General features: G+C 30.2%; 1 long non-coding RNA gene across 1 annotated transcript in view; it reads right to left on the bottom strand.

Annotated features, from left to right (window-relative positions):
- LOC129917374 (uncharacterized) overlaps nt 1-10,885 on the bottom strand; it is a 30,932-nt gene extending 20,047 nt beyond the window's left edge. Inside the window, exon 1 of the long non-coding RNA XR_008772741.1 lies at nt 9,966-10,885. This is a non-coding gene — a long non-coding RNA (uncharacterized LOC129917374). The remainder of the gene's footprint in view (nt 1-9,965) is intronic.
- Nucleotides 10,886-19,711: the final 8,826 nt, after the last annotated feature.

Raw genomic sequence — 19,711 nt, 5'->3', positions numbered from 1 at the left:
CTTAAGTGGCGTGTTGACTATCGGAGGCATGTTATCGGCAGCATATGTCATGTCGAATTGATATGATTTCGGTTGGTTTTCGTTCAATTTTAATCAAATGGAATTTTAGAGTAATTTAGCAGAGATAGGTACCTGCCTAGTTGGTCAGCTGGAAATATCAGGCATAACTTTAAGTCTTTATTAGTGATTGAATTATCTGATAACTAAGTGTTTGGCATAAAATTGATTGGAAGTGTCAATTGTTATTATGGGTGAAAAAGTTGACGTTTTTGAGAAAATTGTACAGCTTTTTTGAAGTTAAAAGCCTTTAACAATCTCATTAATTCTGCTTCCAAGTATTGGAAAATTATAAAAAAAAAAAAGAGTGTGTGTACACATGTACACTCGACTGAAGTTATACTTCTCATTCAGTATACATATATAAATGAATTTCATTTGATATTTTTAATTTCTATTATTAAATTAATTAATCCACACTTCGTTTTTTACATTTTTATCAAGTGAACAATAAATTAATTCTTTCATCCTCCTTGCGTCCATGTAGTTTTCAATTTAATCTGTGAACTTTACTCATGTTGTGCGGTTCAGAACGTACTATATATGGTTAACTCATTTGAGCTGAGCTGAAAGTGAGCTGAGCTGATGGTTGAGCTGAGCTGTTGGGTGAGCTAAGGTAAAGTGAGCTGAGCTGAGCTGTGATGGGTGAGAGGATACATTGATTTTTATTTGGAAAGTATAATGAAATATGAAGATATTTTAAACTTTTATAAAACACCATAGCTTAAGATGTTTGGTTCTAGTTATTAATGGAATTATTTTAACACATAGATATTTTTATAAATAAGACAGATAATTTTTCGTGATCTTTTCTCTTGGTGTTTTTGATAGTAAATATATTTCTATTTTTTTAGTAAAATATTTCTTTTTTTATCATAAAAAAAAAATTCCGGTAGAATCCGGTTTTTCGACTTTTTTCAAAATTCCGAGTAGGTTAGAGTCCCCGCTATCTTTTGGCATCAAAAATTTTATTTTAATTTTCTTCAAAATTCCGCGATATAGGCGTTGGAACGCTTTGATCTAGAGACAGGGGAGTGGTGCCATATGAAAGCTTATATTCTCAGCTAGACGATAGTGGTATAATCCGGTTTTTCGATTTTTTTTTCAAAATTCCGAGAAAATCGCGTTTGAAAGTTGGGGTAAAATTTTTTTTCGAAAAATCCCCGAATCTTTGAACGATCCTGGAAGCTAAGCCGCTTGAGAGCAATTTTTGGGAGTGATGCCAAATGATAGCTTGTGTCATGGGCCTACGCTTTGCACATTCTCAGATTTTTAAAAAATCATCTTCCATGTTAAACCGCCACATCATACCTATTTTTTCAGAATCGGGCTTAACTTTTTTTTACCTTTAAGTTCACCCGGTTTGAGAACGCGTGCACCTACAGGGATGGGAGTTGTACCCAAATGTAGGTTAGAGTCCTCGCTACCTTTTGGCATCAAAAAAATTTTTTTCATTTTTTTCAAAATTCCGAGATATAGGCGTTGGAAGTTGGGGCGCTCACTTTCAGCTCAGCTCAAATGAGCTTAGCTATGGTACCTAGCTCAAATTTGAGCTGAGCTGTGAGCTGAGCTGAAATGTGAGCTTTTTGCAACCCTGGCAACTTGCCACATGGAAATTACCACATGCAACTTGCCACACGCAACTTGCCACATGCAACTTGCCACACACAACTTGCCACATACGACTTGCCACATGCAACTTGCCACATGAAACATGTAACTTGCAACGTGTTGTGTGTTTTATGTTTGCCGTACTACGGCGTACTGCATTTTTAAATACTAAAGTACTGCCTACTCTAAAGGTGAAACGACAGCCCTGCTACCCAGGGTGATCGCGTTATAATCCCTTTGACATTCTTGTCAAAAAGTAAATTTTCATACCCACCCTCCCATAAGAAGTATAACTTCAAAAAATAATCGCCATGGCCACTTAAAAATGAAGTCACGTCATAATAGACACATGCAATTGCCAATTAGTTTTGAGGCTGAAATATGGGATTTTCCAAACAAGCAGCTTATGAAATGTTACATGTGATGGGAACGACATACAGTCCGTGGGAGACTTGAAGGCTTATGATGTTTTTGAAGCTACCAAAGTAACTTGATTATTTTGAGTTAAGCTATTGATTAGGACCGGAAAGACATGTAATGTCGGAAATTCATGTAATGTCGTATAATAAGCACATGCATAACTAACGCAACTTTCCTTCTTATAGGAAAGATCAGAGAGTGAAAGATCAACAGAGTGAGCTTGAAGATTAAACACGGATTTTTCTCAAAATATTCAAACTTAAAAACACATTTAGTGTCAATTGCGGCGAATCAAGATGATGTAAGAATTTTTAATTTGTTCCATTGCCCAGGAAAAGTTAAGATGCTGCTATAATTTTAGCGGTACCAACATACCTTCAACTATAGCCCGAAAAAAATTCAAAGAATTTTTCCTTTTACGAGATTAATGGAAAAACAAAATATGGTTGAAAAGGAATTTGATACCATAATTTTCACAGATGGCTCAAAAATAGGTATATTTAACTTCGAAAAAAAAAACACAAAACTCCTTTAAACTAGTAGTGGAGTAACTAAAGCTCAAAAATTGGCAATACTAGGGAACCCGGCCGAACAGCTTAGATTTTGATGATCTTTTTTTTCAAACGTCGGTAATTAAAAATACTTTAAAGTCTATGGATTAAAAATTGCCGGTGTTGCCGTTTTGATTTTTTAAATTTAATTGAAGATTTTTGTGAACAAAAAAAAATTTTTTTCAAAAATTTTTCTTAAATTTCATAAATTAATTGATGCCAAAAGATTGTCTAGGAAATTCAAGGAAAAAAAATATATGGGAGTGAGGGACAATCTTCCATAGTTCAAGCGATAGATGCAATTTTCTTATTAATTGACTTCAAACACAAAAAAAAATATTTGAACACAACGGCAACACCTACAATATTCAAATATACATTTTTTAAAAGCTAGAAGCTTAGTCATATATGTAAAATTAAAATTAAGTTAATTGAATGAACGGCTTTTGAAAGAATGGTAATTGAACTCAGATTTTTGAAAAAAAAAATTATTGAAAAAATTTGAACTTGGTCGTAATATAAAATGCATTTATTTTCAAATTTTTTTGGCCGCATTTATTATGATTTCAAATTATAAAAGGAAATGTCAATATGTATTACGGTTTATGAAAAAAATTAAAAAGTATTTCATTTTCGAAGAACTTTTTTTAATAAAAGTTTTGAAAAAAAATGTAACTTATTTTTTTTTTAAAGTTCAACATCTAAACATAAAATTATTTTTTATTCATTTAATAACCCTTACTGTTGAAAGTCAAATAGCAAAAATTTAAAGTTCCTATTTACCACAGTCTTTGAGAAAATTAATTATTTCAATGCAAAAATTCAGTTTTAATAAAAAAAAAAACCATTGAAATTGAAGTAATTTTTCATTTTTTTTTCAAAAGTGTGATATATATTACCTTTTTTGCTTCGAAATTCAACTGATAATATTTATGGCCAAAAACTTTTTTTAAATAAATTCATATTTTATTAGAAAAAGTTTGGAAAAAAGTCATTTTAAATTTTTCTAATAACATTTTTTTTTTAATTCTGAGTTTGAGGACCATTTTTTCAAAAAGTCTTGATTAAATTTAGTGGATTTAAATTTAAAAGATAAGAATGAGCTTCTGGCTTTTTTAAAATGTATTTTAAAATATTGTAGGTGTTGTCGTTGTTTTCAAAATATTTTTTTTTTGTGTTTGAGGTCAGAATGTTAGAAAATTGCATTTATCGCTTAAACGATGGAAGATTGTCCCTTACTGCCTTTTATATATTTTCCTTAAATTACCTAGAGAATCTTTTGCTATCATTTGTTTTATGAAATTTAAGCAAAAAAATGGTTTTGTTAAAAAAAAATTTAATTTTAATTTAAAAAAAACAATACGGCAACACCGGCAATTTTTAATCTATAGACTTTAAAGTATTTTAAACTACCTACGTTTTAAAAAAAAATCGTCAAAATCAGAGCTGTTCGGCCGGGTGCCCTAATAAAATTTGCTTTAGTTACTCTACTATAGTACAAATTTAGATTTTTTATTTTATATTTTTCATTAGAAAAAGGCTTACCAAATTTATATAACAAAATACTTTTGTTGGTACTTTTTCAGGTTATGGTAACCTTGAAACCATTCGCAAGAAATTTAATTTCTATTTTAAAATGGTGTCTCTCTTTTACGTTTTTAATACAGTTTGATTTAAATTTAATATTTTTGTAATAAAACAAAATAAGACAATTGAGTATTTAATCAATTCTTACCAAGATAATGTTATAATTATGATGCCTTGGAACTAGTTTCAATCCACATTTCTTTTTTTTAATACTTTTGATTACATTTCAATGATTTTTGTATTAAAAATAAGGTTTTTAATACAAAAATAATTTAAAATTGACAAAAAAAATGTATTTAAAAACTGAATTAAGGGAACACAAAAATTCGTGATTTTTTTTAGCGATTTCCGATAGGTTGTATCTCAGTAAAAAATGATGGTACTTTCGAATGGTAAAATATATAAATCATTGTAACTGTTAAAAAACCACTAAACTAAACCACTAACTAAAAACTAATTTTTGTAGTATTGAAAAGGGCCTAATTCCAACGGTTGTCTTATAAACTACAACAGAATTTTTAACCGTATGGAGTTCATATTTATTGTTGCTGTCTAGAATTTTGCTTTTGAGCTTAAATGAATTAATAATTCAGAAGCGATTAAAAGGATTTTTTATCGTTTTACTTCTTTAAAGGGGATCAGGTATGGTCTTATACAATGTCTAGTCGGCTTATTACGTTTATGAGTAATGATAGTACCTGCTGATTTATTGTTTCAGCTTATTTTTACTGGTCGACCTTAAGTGCCACCAAAAGGCTTATTAATATCTACCTTTGGTGATTTGATCTACAAAAACTTTGACATTAATTTTAGTGCCTCCAATATTATGAAGAAATTCAATAGCCAGATATTAGGTTAGGATTTTACTCTCATTACGATCCAGTATAAGAAGAAGACCTTATCTCTGCATTGTACTTAACTATTCTTCTTATTTATAACTTCATTTGTATGTAAACTTTTATTCATTATCATTATAATCAAGGTTAATAGATAAGAAATACTCAACTATCAACATGGTATCACCAGAATTTTCAGCGCAATGTCTTTTCTTTCAATTTTGTTCAACCCGGTATTTTTCAAATACCAACGTAAATTTCTATTGAAAAATCACGATAAATCCAAAAGCTTCAACTTGAATAAAATGCATATTCATTATTTCTTTGTAGATAACCTTAATTGTAATTTAAGTCAAGGAAGAATTTTCGCCACTCAACCAACCGGCAAATATATATCTAATCTATTGATTTATCTATAAATGATCAGACAGTTATTAAAGTTTCGATTAAACAATTTCACAAGAAAAAGTGAAAGGCAAGCCCCTGATTTAATAAGAAGATACAATCGAATTGATTACGAAATTCGAATAGGTCTTATAGTCTTATTTCGGTTTTTCAATGCATCAGCCTTTGCTTTAAGATAAGGGTATTTTCAAAGTGTCTCTGGTTACTATTCATTTCGAATTTCATAATCAGACTGATTTTTATCTTCTTATAGATACTTTATCTAAAAAATCCAATCTCTAACTTCCAAAATACCAAAAACAACTAAAGGAAGAGAAAAATATCTAAAATAAAGTTCAATCAAGTCAAATTTGTGAATATGGTTTTTTTTTGTTATTTTTTTTTTCAAAGAAATAAAAAAAAAACATTAATTATCACAACACCGCACCGCGGCGAGCAGTTTTTATAATGATAATTTAAACTAATTTTCACATGAAGGTTCAGCTCCACCATAAAATTGCCACGATTTTTGTTGACGTTCAATTCAGGTGTTTTACTTAAATATATCTATACGAGAGCTATTATTGTATCTCTATGTGAGTTGTATTGTGCTGCTATTATTTGCACAGTTTATTACCGTCAGTTGTTGTCTGTTGTTATTTTTTTTTTTAAACGTCAATTAGTCATAACACTGTCACCATTGCAAAATTGATTTACTACACCAAAAACAAAAACAAAAACAAAAAAGAAAACCAAATCATACAATCACAGCCCCAGTTCATAATATATAAATAATAATGTATAAGAAAATACAAATAAAAAACGTGGTGAAATAATAAAATAAAAAATAAAAATAATTTTTATGTTTAAACGTTTAAAATTTTATATTTATTATCAATTGTTTTTATTTTTTATCTTTTTGTTTTATTTTTTTGTATGTATCCATGCCAAACACATCGATATGATGATGGCGGCGGGACATTTTTGGAGTAATAGATATAATTTGAAAAAAAAAGGAAACAAAAAAGAGCTAAAAAGATTGCGACTTTAAGATTATGTCTTTCAAGTTTTCAACCTTCTATGCCACCTAGGGAGCTCACAGACCCAGGCGACAATGGTGCCTATATTTTAGCAAAAATTTATTGATTTGACTTTTGACTTTCTCATATGGAGGTACTTATTGAGAAGAGTTTCTATGAGTGTGTATTCAATATGGGATTGGATTTTAACCTTATATTGATGGAGAGAATGAATCATTCATAGGAATAGGAAGTATATTTTTCTTTCGTTTTTTTAGATAGTAAAGTTCATTAGTTAGGTGGAAAAAATGTACTTTAATATTCTGAGATGTGATAGTAAAGTTGACATTCTAAGGTTGGGCTTGAAAATTTTTGTTTTTTGTTAAAACAGGTATAATCAATCAATATTTATGTTAGATGTCAAAGAAAATTAACGATTCTTTACTAGAGCGAAAGATAAAATAAACTTTTTGTTCATCAAACTTTAATGTGATACGTTTATCCGAATTTAAATACAAAACTTTAATTTGTGTACCTATAATATTTTAACTATTTTCTTTTACGGTTTTAGACACTGATAAACTCAAAACCATCATTATAGCTAAAGTTTGAAGAAAATCGATGAACAGTCTCAACAGGGACAACAACCAACTTTCGAAAGAATTTTTTACTTCTCTCAAAGTTAATTCTAGAGATTTGAAATTTAATTAGAAGAAGGCTTTAACAGTAAAAAATGCTTTAAATTTGGAAGCATTTTAAGGATGTTGGAAAGATAAAGTTTTGACAAAAATGTAAGACGGCGGATTTAAATGTAAGGAATTTGTATACCCAATGAATAGCATTACATTGATATTGGTTTGAACAAGTTAAGGTAGCAAAAATGTTATCACCATATCGAAAGATGTGACCAATTTGGAAAAATACTACAAAATTTCATGTGCACTTTGAACTTACGAAGTCGTTATAACTAATGATTTCGTAGGATTTATTCCAATTTTTTGCTCTTATGCTGTTATTTTAAATGTCCCTCCAATATTCTTATTATTCTTGTTATTCAGTTTTCTTAGAAAAAATAACTTTTTGTGAAGTGATCCAATCGGGTATGGTTTCTTTGGTAATTTTACTGCCGAAACCTACTATCGTAATTAGTGTTTTGTGGAAACAATTTCCGACCTAATGCTTTGAAATGTTGTTTTTCTCATAAATTATTCTTCAAATAAAATAGTTTTTAAATAGGAAAAAGATGTGAATTTTGGTAATTTTAAGGGGGGCCGGAGATAGAACACAAAAAATGCTTTGAAATTCAAGAGTTTCCTGTATTCGGCCCCCTTTTATTGATAAAAGTTTAAAAAATGGGGAAAAATAAGTACATTTTTGAATCATTTGATGTTATAACTTATTAACAATCAAAATTGTTTCTAAATTCTAAAAACATAAAAATTTAAATAAAAAACATTCAATTTATTTAAGCTTGATCAAATAAAGTCAGTGGCCGGAAATGGGAAACAAAGGCCGGATTTAGGAGAATCGGACTTTTTTATACAAAAACTTAAATAAAATATTTTTGGGAAAAATTGTTAACTGTTTTTTTAACCATACCGAAAAATTAATAAATAAAGTACATTTCATTTCAAGAATTTTTCGAAAATGTTGATATTTGCTGTTTCTGTGCTTTATTTTATGAGACAAAATCCTAAAGGGGCCGGCTACTAGCAACTCTACCCTACAAAATACACTTTACCAAACTTTACTCTTTAAGAACGTGAAATAATTTAGTGATACAAAAAAACGGATCGAAGACCTTACAAAGAAGCATGTCCAATTGAAAAATGTCTTGGTGGTGAAGGCTGAATTTGAACCCAGACCTCTATCGTTATAGTCTATCGTACTAACCATTGCGCCACGGAATACTGTAATTTAATAAATTAGAAATAAGTTCTCGTTATGCCAATTTGCACTGACAGACAACATCATCCGATTTGATTGTTCTAGGCTCCATTATGTGTGTTTGTTTGAAGTCAATAGTCTACCTTAATAAGCATGCAAGGACTTTTCGTGGAAAGTTCTGACAAGGAAAACTTCATGCATGAAGCCCTAATGGTCATTAACACTAATGGCGGAAACACAGCTTTTATTTCTTACAAAACATTTCCGCCAAAAAATTTAATGTTGCGCTCAGGTGTAAAGCAATTCAATTGAATTCCAAATTATAAGAAATTATTGATACATAATCTAAAACTAATTGCAAACGAGTTTATATTGTATTGTCATCCATTTCTAACCTTTGTTGAAAATATCAATTTTCAAGCCTTTCATTTATTAAACATTTTCAAGTTCGACTTCTTAAAGTGAAGGAAATTTCAGAAAGCAATTTCTATCCAACAGGAATTGGTACAATTTGAAAAAAGGTAAAATTAGTCAAAGGGGTCTAATTGCGTTTAAAGTTTAATACTCCAATATTTTAACTTGATAAAAAGAAAAAAAATCATTCGAAACATTTTTCTTTTTTTTTTTTAGAAAAGCCAAGGGATAACAAAATTTTAATCTTCTCCATTTATTTAAATATAAACTCCAAATTGGTCAGTAAATCATCTTTCCTAACATTGTATGACATCTGAACAACCAAAGCCTCCAAAAATTCAGAATTTAAGTTTAGGTGGCCTGCGTTGAACTCGGGAATTGAAATCTTCTTCTGATTTTTTCTTTTTTTACGTGAAACTTCCCATTGTTCGTAGGGAAAAATAAATTTTTAATTTGACTTCAAGTCTGAAAACCAAACTATAGAAAACTTGAATTAGCCTACGAAATTTTGATTTTATATTTCAAATTGTTTTTCCAAAGTAGCTTCAAATTGATTTGAACAACTCATACAAAATTTCATGAGAATTCAATTAGATAGTAGTTTATTAAGGATTTAAAATTGCGAATTTCAAATACATTTTTCTGTCACCTTAGAAATAGTCAAAAGTCTGCAAGATTAATGGAATCAAACAAAGCGATCGAACCATTCTTCTGTAAGAAAAAAAAATCTACTTCTAACATAAAATTAACATTTCTTATTCAAATTCAAAACACATTATAGTGACTCAGTTCTTTTATATTCTCCATGTGACTTTGTGCCGTGGTACAAAAGTTAGTTAGGTATGCAAAATTATGATCTGCTAAAAAAAAGGCTTCATGTTACAACACGTTAAGATTCTAACCACCAGTAGCATAAAAACAATTAAAAAAAGTTGTTCTTCAACTTTAACATTTCAAAGATTATTAGATATTTGATATAAATTATTGTTATTTAATTTTAATACCAACATGATTAATTTAATTACTTTAAAAACCAACTTTATTAGAAAACAAAAAACTGTAGGCTTTTTAACCAAAAAAAAAAAGATTTAAAACCTAACTTGTCTTGTCAACTTTTTTTCTATTCCATCTTCTCATAAATTAATGTTTTCTTGTCTAAAAAACTAATTAATAAATATTAATTTTTGCAAATTACATACCTTGTTTTTTCATAAAAATACAATCAACCAGCCATCAAACAGCGCCAGCCAGCAGCAGTTCGTTTACCGATCGCCGAGCACAAATTCCAACTTCTTTCAACTTTGATCATATTTCAAGCGGTTTTATTTTTTTTTTTCCAATCGAGGCGCTTCTAACTTTTTATTTCGTGTATCAATTTTTATACTTTTTTTTTTCATTTTTTATACTCATACACTTAATAAATCGCAACACGATCACTTTTCGGCATAATATCGAATTACTCAAAATATCCATAAAATGCGAACGATGTTATGTGTGTTCACTGTTCAAGGTTCTCTTTTTTTAAATGTTTTTTTTTTTTTTTTCTTTAAGGAAAAAAATAAATAAATAAAACTGCCTCCGGTGAGCCTGCTCCGATTTCGGGTGGGACTCTTTTCAGGTTCAATAACCAATTTTATGCCAATCTTCATGGTCGATTTTTCAATAAGCTCTCTCAAGATATCTTCAATTCTGATAGAGATATCTTCTCGTTATTTTTTTTTTTGGTCAACACAAAAATACCGAAATCGTCATAAAAGTCAGGCTATCTCAAAATTAGCACTTCGTTTAAATACAACAACAATAAAGTACAAAGATAAAAATGTATCTTTTTTAAAGATCAATTTTATGATCGAAGGTCTCAACGCGAGGTCTACAATTTTTTCAAAGTCTTAGAACACAATTTTAATTGTTTTATTCAAAAATCCAAAAAATTAAAAAAAAAAATGTATCTTTTAAAAACCAACTGATCACTACGATCGTTTGTACTAAACTGAACTGATCGTGTGGCACTCGAGAACAGGTAACCTGGATAAGGTGTACCAAAAAAGGTATATTATTTTTATAGAGAGAGGTCTCTTCGCCGCGTATCTGTTATATTTGTATCTATGCGCGCGATCGCTGGTGGTTATACTCTGCTGGCAGATACCTTTTTTCACCTTTCTTTATAAATTTTTTGTTGTACCTGTTGTATAGTAGGGACTCGAAAAAGATCAGAGTTATAAAGTCGATATATAGAGGGCTCTCTTTTTAACCCACATGGGAATATTGGGGTCCGTTCTGCTTGCCTTAGCACATCGTCGTATATAGAGTCTTCGTTCGTATAGTTTTGCGTATACTTCCTCACCGTCACTCGACCACACACTTGTTCCGATTCTCTGGTGTTCTACACGCTCGCTACCTTTTCGATTATACGGCAAACGGCTTTCAGGTGTATAACCACTGGGGGATTAGTCTTTTTGTTCTACTCTAACAGGTGAGATAGTTATGGTGTTGGTGGAGAGAACTGCGCGGCGAGAACCTTATGAATGAGTAAAAGTATCTTTATTTTTTTTGTATTGTATCTTATACGATAAAATGGGAAAGGAAGAGCGATAGTTACTCTATACTCTTGTTGTCAAATTAATGACGAATATGATGACGAAGACGGTGTGCCATGTTGTTTCTCAGGTAATGACTTGATGGATCACAGAGTAAATTACCGACCGAATGAACGAACAAACGTACGAACAAACCCAAAAGCGGTCTTCAGTTGTCCGTGACATAATGTTACGAAGAAGACGAGTTTGGAATATACCTTTTTTTTTCTTTGAGATACTTTGTAGACTTTTGTTTGAGTGATCTTGATGTGGTACTATACGAACCACCACACGGTTAGGTACAATTTTATTTTTCTTCATTTTTTTTTTTTTTTTTCTTTTTTAGATGAATTAACTTCTTTTGACTTCAAGAAGATACAACGAACTCTTAATTTGATTCTGTAGTTACTTTAATATAGGTACCTATACCTGCTATATGGGGGATTAAATATAAACTTGGACAATTGCAAATTGGCAGAGGTATAATGAATCTTTAAAAGGAATTATTGTGGTGTTTGAATTAATTGTGTACGTGTTTGCTAGTTTGTTGATTTTGATGTTTACACAATAAGAGTAAATAGATTTTTGTGTATTTTTTTTTCTCTTTTGTGAATATGAAGAAGTTTCTAATTGAAGGAGTTCAGAAGGAGTTCAAAAAAAGACACAAAATTTAATCTCCTAGAAAAATAAAAGACTGTAGCACTGCAACACAAAATTGTCGATATTTTTACCATTTTTTATTAAAAAAAATTAAACTATGAATTTATAATGTTCAATGCTCGAATGTAAACGCACGAAATATTGACAGTTTCTTGTAAGCCCCTGCGGGAAATTTTGTAACGAATTATATACAACGTTTATGTTGAGCCCTTTTTTTTCTGACAATAAATGTTTTCTTTTTTCAAATTCGGTATCATGAACTTACAATTACAAAAAGTTGTTTTTTTTTTTCAGATAATACCAACATCTTTACATTCCAATAGCATCTAAACTAGGCATAAGAATAGATATGAAATGTTTAAAAATGTTTTTTGTGTAATTTTCAAATTCGTATGACCACTTAATTCATTAGTTTTTTATTCAAACTACTTTTAAATAAATTTGGTACGTAATTATGTAAAATGATTTTAGAAGAATATTTGCGCCAGCAAAATGTTTCAAAGGTAGCTTAATTTGAAAATAAGTTTTCAGTTAATTGCGTGTGATACATTTTGACGCAACTCGTGTTTTAAAACTTCTAAATATAGACGTTTTCTAGAAATTCAAAAGAATTTGGAGGAAATACTGCATTTAAGAAACATAACAGGCTTTTACAGTTTCTGTCCGAAAGCTACCAACAAACTGTTATGGGCGCACCAGTCGAAAAATGAACATTTGTAAAGATTGTCGAATCATGCAGTTTAAATAAATTAAGACGGATGATAATTTATAAATAAAATAAAAAGTAAAAGATATAAATGGCTTCCTTGAGGTATTCCAGAATTAACTAACTGTTTTTCATTTTTAAAGGAGTTGAACCAATTTTCGTTAAACTTTATAGTTCTGAAGTACTTCTTTTTTGCCTTTCTTATGTAAATGAATTTTAAATTATTTTTTCTAAATAGATACATGAAAATGTTCTAAGGTCGAAACCATTATTAGGGAGCTAACAGAAATATTTAAAAAAAAAACAGAAACCTTGAAAATCCGTTTTCCCATTTAGGCTGCAACTTCATGAATATAAAGTACAAAACAAACCAACGACGGAAACTGGCGAAAACTACTTTTTAGACTTCCAACGATAGTTGTGTTAGATTTTATTGAAACCTCAAACAAAATGTTTAATGTTGCCCTATAAAAATAATAAAAATATGAATTAATACGCTATAAAAGCCAAAAAAAATTGTGTTTCTCAAACGAACAAATCCCGAATTTCGAGGTTCATTTAAATTGCGAATCGCAGCTAATGTCACAGAAGTACATTTAGTCGCCTGATGTACCTACACTAGACCCAAAAATTGTTAGGGCAAAAAAAAAAAACGCAAAAACAAGAAGAATATAGCTTACTCATTCCTTTTGTTTTATCATCATACGATCATTGAGACACAGACTATCATGTTTTGTGTCCCTTAAACTTTTAACCGCGACTAGGTACTATACCTAAGGTTAATTTAGGATTCGTACAAAATATTGAACTCAAGATAACAATCAGATATGACATTACCTACGATGAAAAAGAATGCTAAACGTTTCGTATAAATTTCGAAAAAAAAATCGTAAAATTCTTTGTTATAACAAAAAACTAAATGGCATACTCGTGTTTGAAGATTAAAACAATTCAAAAGGGTGTATTTTAGGGTGCTTCTTAAAAATCAATTTTCGAAATTTTATTGGGACACCCTTTCATTTTGTTCTTCCTGCCTTAAATATAAATTGGGTAAAATTTGGGCCAGTTTACACACGTTCTAGGGGTCGCTACCACAATTCAAAGTTTTGAAAAATACACCAAATTTTGTTTTTTTTTTCCAAAATTTTAAAAATTTTTATCAGAATTAAGTACTTTATATTAAATCTTTAGCAGTTTTGAAAGAAATTTTGATAAAAAATACAGCGGAATAAAATTTTTTGAATATTTTTGAATTCGACATTTTTTTTTGTGTTATTCTGTAGAATAGATAACTAAGTGATCTTCTTAATTGAAAAATTCAATGTTTTTATCTGATTGTTTATGAGCCTAATATCTTTATTCGTCAGACAGTTAACTGACTATTTATTAAAAGATTGAAAAATCGGGTCTTAAGCGTAGATACTTTGTATTGTAACAAAAAAGTTTTTGGTGAAATTGATCTTTTTTTTTACTTAAATCTTAAGTGAATGGTAGCGACCCCTAAGTTTTAATATTACAATCGGAAAAAATACCATATACTATGCTTATATGGTAGAACATAATGCAGAATTTTACCCATTAAAAAATCGAAAAAAAATTTTTTTCGACCATATAATCTAATCTAAATCTAATCTACAAATTGTTTTTAAAACAACAAATACACTATTGTTGTTTTAAAAACAATTTGTAGATTAGATTTAGATTAGATTATTCCTTTATTCATTAGATAAATTACAATTTTTTTCTATTGGAAATACGGACATGACAATGCTGCCATCTGCCGGAAATGACATTTCAGTAAAACAAATAAAATTATATAAAGAAAAGATGTATCAAAAAGATTTACAATAAATTTGAAATAATAAATTACAAAAATAAATATTATGCTAAATATTAGACAAAAGATATGAGAAATAAATTTATATATTATTTTAAATATAAAATTTTTAAAATTTTAAATTTTCAATTATTTTAAATTTAAAATTTTTTTTTTTAATTTTTAAAATTTTTTTAATTTTTTAAGTTTTTTTTAAATGGGAGAGCCAGAAACGTTTGAGCAATTTAATGATTTGCAACATAAAAACTAGTAATTTTAATGATTTAAAACATAAAAAAAAAAAAAAGAATATCAATTGAAACATAAAGATTTGATTTAAAAGCAATAAAAAAACAATTTGTAATTTTACATTTCATATAAAATTAATGACAAAAATTAAATTAAAATTTTTGTTTCTTTAACATTATAAGCAACTTTTTTAAGGTGTGATCGTTCTTATTCACTATTTGCACTATGTTAGTATTTTTGTAAAAAAAAAAAAAGCTAATGTCAATTGTAAATAAAAATTCTAAGACAAATTGTGGTCAAAACAAATGAGCATGTGTTGTCGAAAGCAAAGAAATCTATCAACCAAATCTGCTGTTTGTTAAAAGCCATTCTAATCGACTTCAACTTCCAGATTTTCTATCTGGATGAGCATTAAAATTGTGTAATGATATGTTGGGTGTAAGATGCACTGCGGTCTATAAGATCTATTGTGCAGTTACAAACTCGTGAAAATAATTTTCTTGAAAATGTTCAACTATTCATTTTGCTGTGGCATATTTATATTTAGCCAACACTAACATTCTCAGGTTTCCCACTTTCATATTTCTTCCTTACATTAAACTGTTAAATAAACTATTTCACTATTTAACCAGTATAAAAGCACATTTTTTGTAAGTCTAAAAACGCAACATTACTCGTTATCAGAAACTTATTTAAGGTAATTAACATGAAAAATGTTAGAAACTAATTCGACAATTAAGTGTAGTTACACCCTTTTTTTAATTACAAAAAAAAAATTTCTCTCGATTGAACTATGTACATCAATAACCAACCCACAGTTTCATGTCTAACACCTATTAACCCTTAGCTTTTTCTCCCGCCTTCCGCCTTGTTTTTTTCTCAGTGCACAAAACAACAAAATCAACCATAACCTCATAATTTAAAGTTAACACCACAACTTAAACTTCCTGTCTTATTTTACCACCAGCATTACCCAAACCACCATCAATCCAATTACGCTCTCTTTTGCGTTACCGGTTATCTTTTTTTTTTTCTTCTTTTGCCAGAAAGAAGGTGCTGGTTACTGTGTTCAGTGTATAGCTGGTACTGTACTTACTACTATCCTCCATCGATAGTGTTGTAAATAAAATGCCTTCCAAACCATATTCAGACATTTTCAATCAATCACCAACCAACCAACGTCAGACCTCCAATTAATAGCGGATGCTGATGGCTGATGGTGATGGTGCTCTGGTCCACGCGCGCGTGTTCTTTCTCTTTGGGGCTTATGAACTAGCCAATCTATTTGGCGGCAGCAGCGGGAGGAGTTTTGAGATACAAAAAAAAATAAAATCTAGTTCATTCTACTCTGGAAATTCAACAGTGTGGAACATATCTAAAAAAAGTATTATTATTCCCATCCATCGATAGAGTTAGCCGACACGTCTCAACTTAACTCCAAGTCCGAACGTCCAACTCAACCACCACCGGATGGGCGAATGAAAATCAAAAAATCTGCTTAGACAAACTGGTGTAATGGTGGTGGCGAAAACATGAAACAACATCGGTTGGCCAACTTCTCTTCCACAGAATCGAATTGCAAACCATTTGATATCAGTCAATTTGTATATCAGAAATAATAAGGAAACGCTTCATACTTTTCATGAAAAGGGGTAATTTACCCTATAATTCGACATATCAAACTGACTGGTATAAAATGTCAAATTAGTTGAAAAATGGATGAAATTTAATTCGTCAACGAGGGTTTTTATAGTAGACGGTTAAGGAAAATATTTTAGGTATTGATGTCAAAGTATTGGGTGATTGGTATAAACTGGTCGAAACTCCACTAAACTCGTCTAAAATTCCTTAAACAGAAGAATTCAACAGAAAAGGTACAGAAAAAGACAAAAATAAAATTGTAAACTAAAACCTTTAAGTCTCTGCCTCTTCTGAGCGTCTCGGAATTCTCCAAACTGGTCGAAACTGCTCTAAAGTGGTCTAATGTTCATACAACAACAGAAACAGGATAGAAAAAGACTAGTTCCAAATTAGAAACTAGAACCTATAAGTCTCTATGTCTTCTGAGTGTCTCTGAATTCTTCAAAACAAAAGTATCACAAATGAATCATACCCTATTTAGAAAAGGTTATAATCCAACAAATAGAACTCTTGCAACACATGTTTATTTGTAATGTCAGTCAGAGTCAGGTGAACCCTGCTGGTTAGGTGATTCTAATGGGACCAGGAAATGCTTGTTGTCGTTGTCGTGGACGTTGTCGGTTGTTGAGCAATGATCGATTCAAGTGCTAAGGGTCTGGCTTTGGGGCATCCAATTTCTAGAGCATATTTTCACTGACTCTGACTTTGCAAAGTGATGCAAACGAATGGATAAACCATTCGTTGGTATAGTTGGGAGGTAGTTAAAAATGGTAAATGGTGTGGAGTTGTGCTCTAATTTGTAGTCAGCATGTGGCGCTGACTTCATTACACCATTCAAATGCGGGCCCCGATAGATTATCAATTAGCCCGCTTTTATACCTACTATGTATAATAGGGAGCTATACATTAAGTTTCGATAGTGAAAAAGTGCTTTGGGGTTGCATGGAATTTGTTGCTTGTTTGGGCTTAGTCATATTGCTTTTTGGTTGAACTACATTTTCAATTTATTTGCAGAAACAGCGATAACGAAAGCAAAATGGTTGTAGTTTGAGTTTTTTTTTGTTTGAATTTTCATTTCTGCCAACAAAAAAGTGAAGGAAAGTCTGGGTTGTTAAGTTGGACAGGAAAAACTTAAAAAAAAAAAAAATTTTGGTCTAATGTCAGTCCACGTCAGACTCACACGACTCACCACAAAGTCGTGACGATGACTTTTTTTTATATTTTTTTATATTTTTTGTTACTTTAACGTTACGTACCTTTAACAAAATAAACTAAAGCCAAACATTGGTGGAATTCATGGATCACGGAGAGTGGATTAGATTTTATATATTTGGGCATGTAGTCCATCAAATGGATGGTTGCGGCCACGGACAGACTAGAGACATACCAGACAGCCAGACAGACAAGGCTTATATGGAGCATTTAGCCTGTCCAGCAGTTGGATTCAACTATAGTTTAGCCAAATTGTACCTACTTCTATAGCTGAAGCATGGGGTCCCTGATGCCATTGTTAAGTTAAGATTGTTGTAAGTAGGTTTATTTTTTTCGTTGTTGTTTTTAGTTTTTGTGTGGAAAAGATAACATCCCAAGAGACACGGGAGAGATGAGAAAATTGACTACAAAGTTGTTAAATAAATACTTGCACTGATTGGGAGTTTGAACTTCTATAAGTTGCTGTATATAAACTTTTAAGGATATTTTTTAAGATTATGGTAGTTTTTAGTGACAAGTTTGGGCAAATTGAACTTGTTTATGTAAACTTAACTGAGTTAAGAGATAGAGAGATATGAGTTTCGAGTTGAAATTGCTGACGAAGTTGTGACAAATTGTCAAGATCCAAAACTTTAAAAGAGAATGTATGACTTCATTTATTATCTTAAGGTATGGTACTTTGTCATAATTTTTTGATAGACTAGTTTATAGCAGAGCTTATTTTCGTTGTGTATAGATTCAGATGAAGGATTGATTTCACCTTACTAAAAAACCTTTATATGGTTAATGTTTGAATTTGCTGCTTAAACGGATTAAGGGATTGCTGTTGCTAAAGAGTTAATAGCAAGTTTTTCATATCTACAACTACGATCTCCTCGAGAATTTAAGACCTGAAAAAAATTGTAACCCGAAATAAAAAAAAAAAAAACGGATGTAATTATCCAATTTTTTCACAATCCAGAAAAATAGGTTTTATACCGAAGACTACGCGACGACGCACAGTGTGACAAATCGCTCATCTAACGGAATTTAATTAAAAAAATCACTTGCAAGAATCTATGCAAAAGCCGGTTTTATGTGAAGCTAATACCTTGTACTAAGTAAGTGTGATTAAATTTTTGGGTGGAGATAATGCAAACAAAAAATAACTGATCTTAAAGTTGAAATTTTGGATTTTTGAAGTAAAATTAAGGTTTAAAGGTGCTTTGGTTACTATTGTTTTTTAAGTGTTTTTTAATTTGTTATTGAAAATTTTGTACAGGAGCAATACTTTGCTATTTTGCTTAAAAGTTGAAAAATCGTGTTTTTGGGTTAATCTTTACATTAAATGGAGATACATAATTTAAAATTATTCCGCATTATTCCATTGGGAATCCATATTAATTTTATAGATTGATATATAAGCTTTCCTTTTGCATTTTAAGTGGCTGCGCATAGCTGCGCATTTTCATTTTCATTTTCGAACTAGCCTTATAGAAAAATAACTACTATGGCAAGAATCAAAACATCGAACTTTTGCCCAAAAATGACCCCCATTAAACCTCTTTTGGCTAAAAATATGAAAAACTATTAACAAAATTGTTGCTAAATTTCATTTTGTATAAATATTTGTTATGAATTCAACAAAAAAAAATCCTCGAAAAGTTGTAATCTGTGAGCGCTATTAATTTAATTCCGCCAGATGAGCGAATTGTCACACTGTGCGACGCACGCGACATTATAACATAGCATAAAAGATAAAGTATCAGTATCAGTTGATGAATTCTGTGAAGTCTTGGTTCAAGTTTCATCTATTTCCATGGATTAGTTATAGTTCAACTCTGGTTTAAGCTCAGGCCAATTGTAGATGTTACAAACCACGGTTTAAAGATTTGTACAAATGACTCTAGTTCATAGTGAAAATTTAAATATTATATTATCATACTTAAAACTTAAAAAACCTTTTAGTACAGGTAAAATAGGCATTTAAAAAAAAATGTTACCCTCATGAAACTTGGCAAAAAGTTTTTTTTTACTTTTGGGATAAGAACCAAGGATCAAAAAAGGCCATACAAAAATTGGGTGTTTTTTTTTAGGTAGGGGGTC

This window comes from Episyrphus balteatus, chromosome 1 (assembly GCF_945859705.1).
Source record: "Episyrphus balteatus chromosome 1, idEpiBalt1.1, whole genome shotgun sequence".
Classification (NCBI taxonomy): Eukaryota; Metazoa; Arthropoda; class Insecta; order Diptera; family Syrphidae; genus Episyrphus; species Episyrphus balteatus.
The sequence above is the reverse complement of the archived record's forward strand: the minus strand, read 5'-3'. Positions and strand labels throughout refer to the sequence as shown.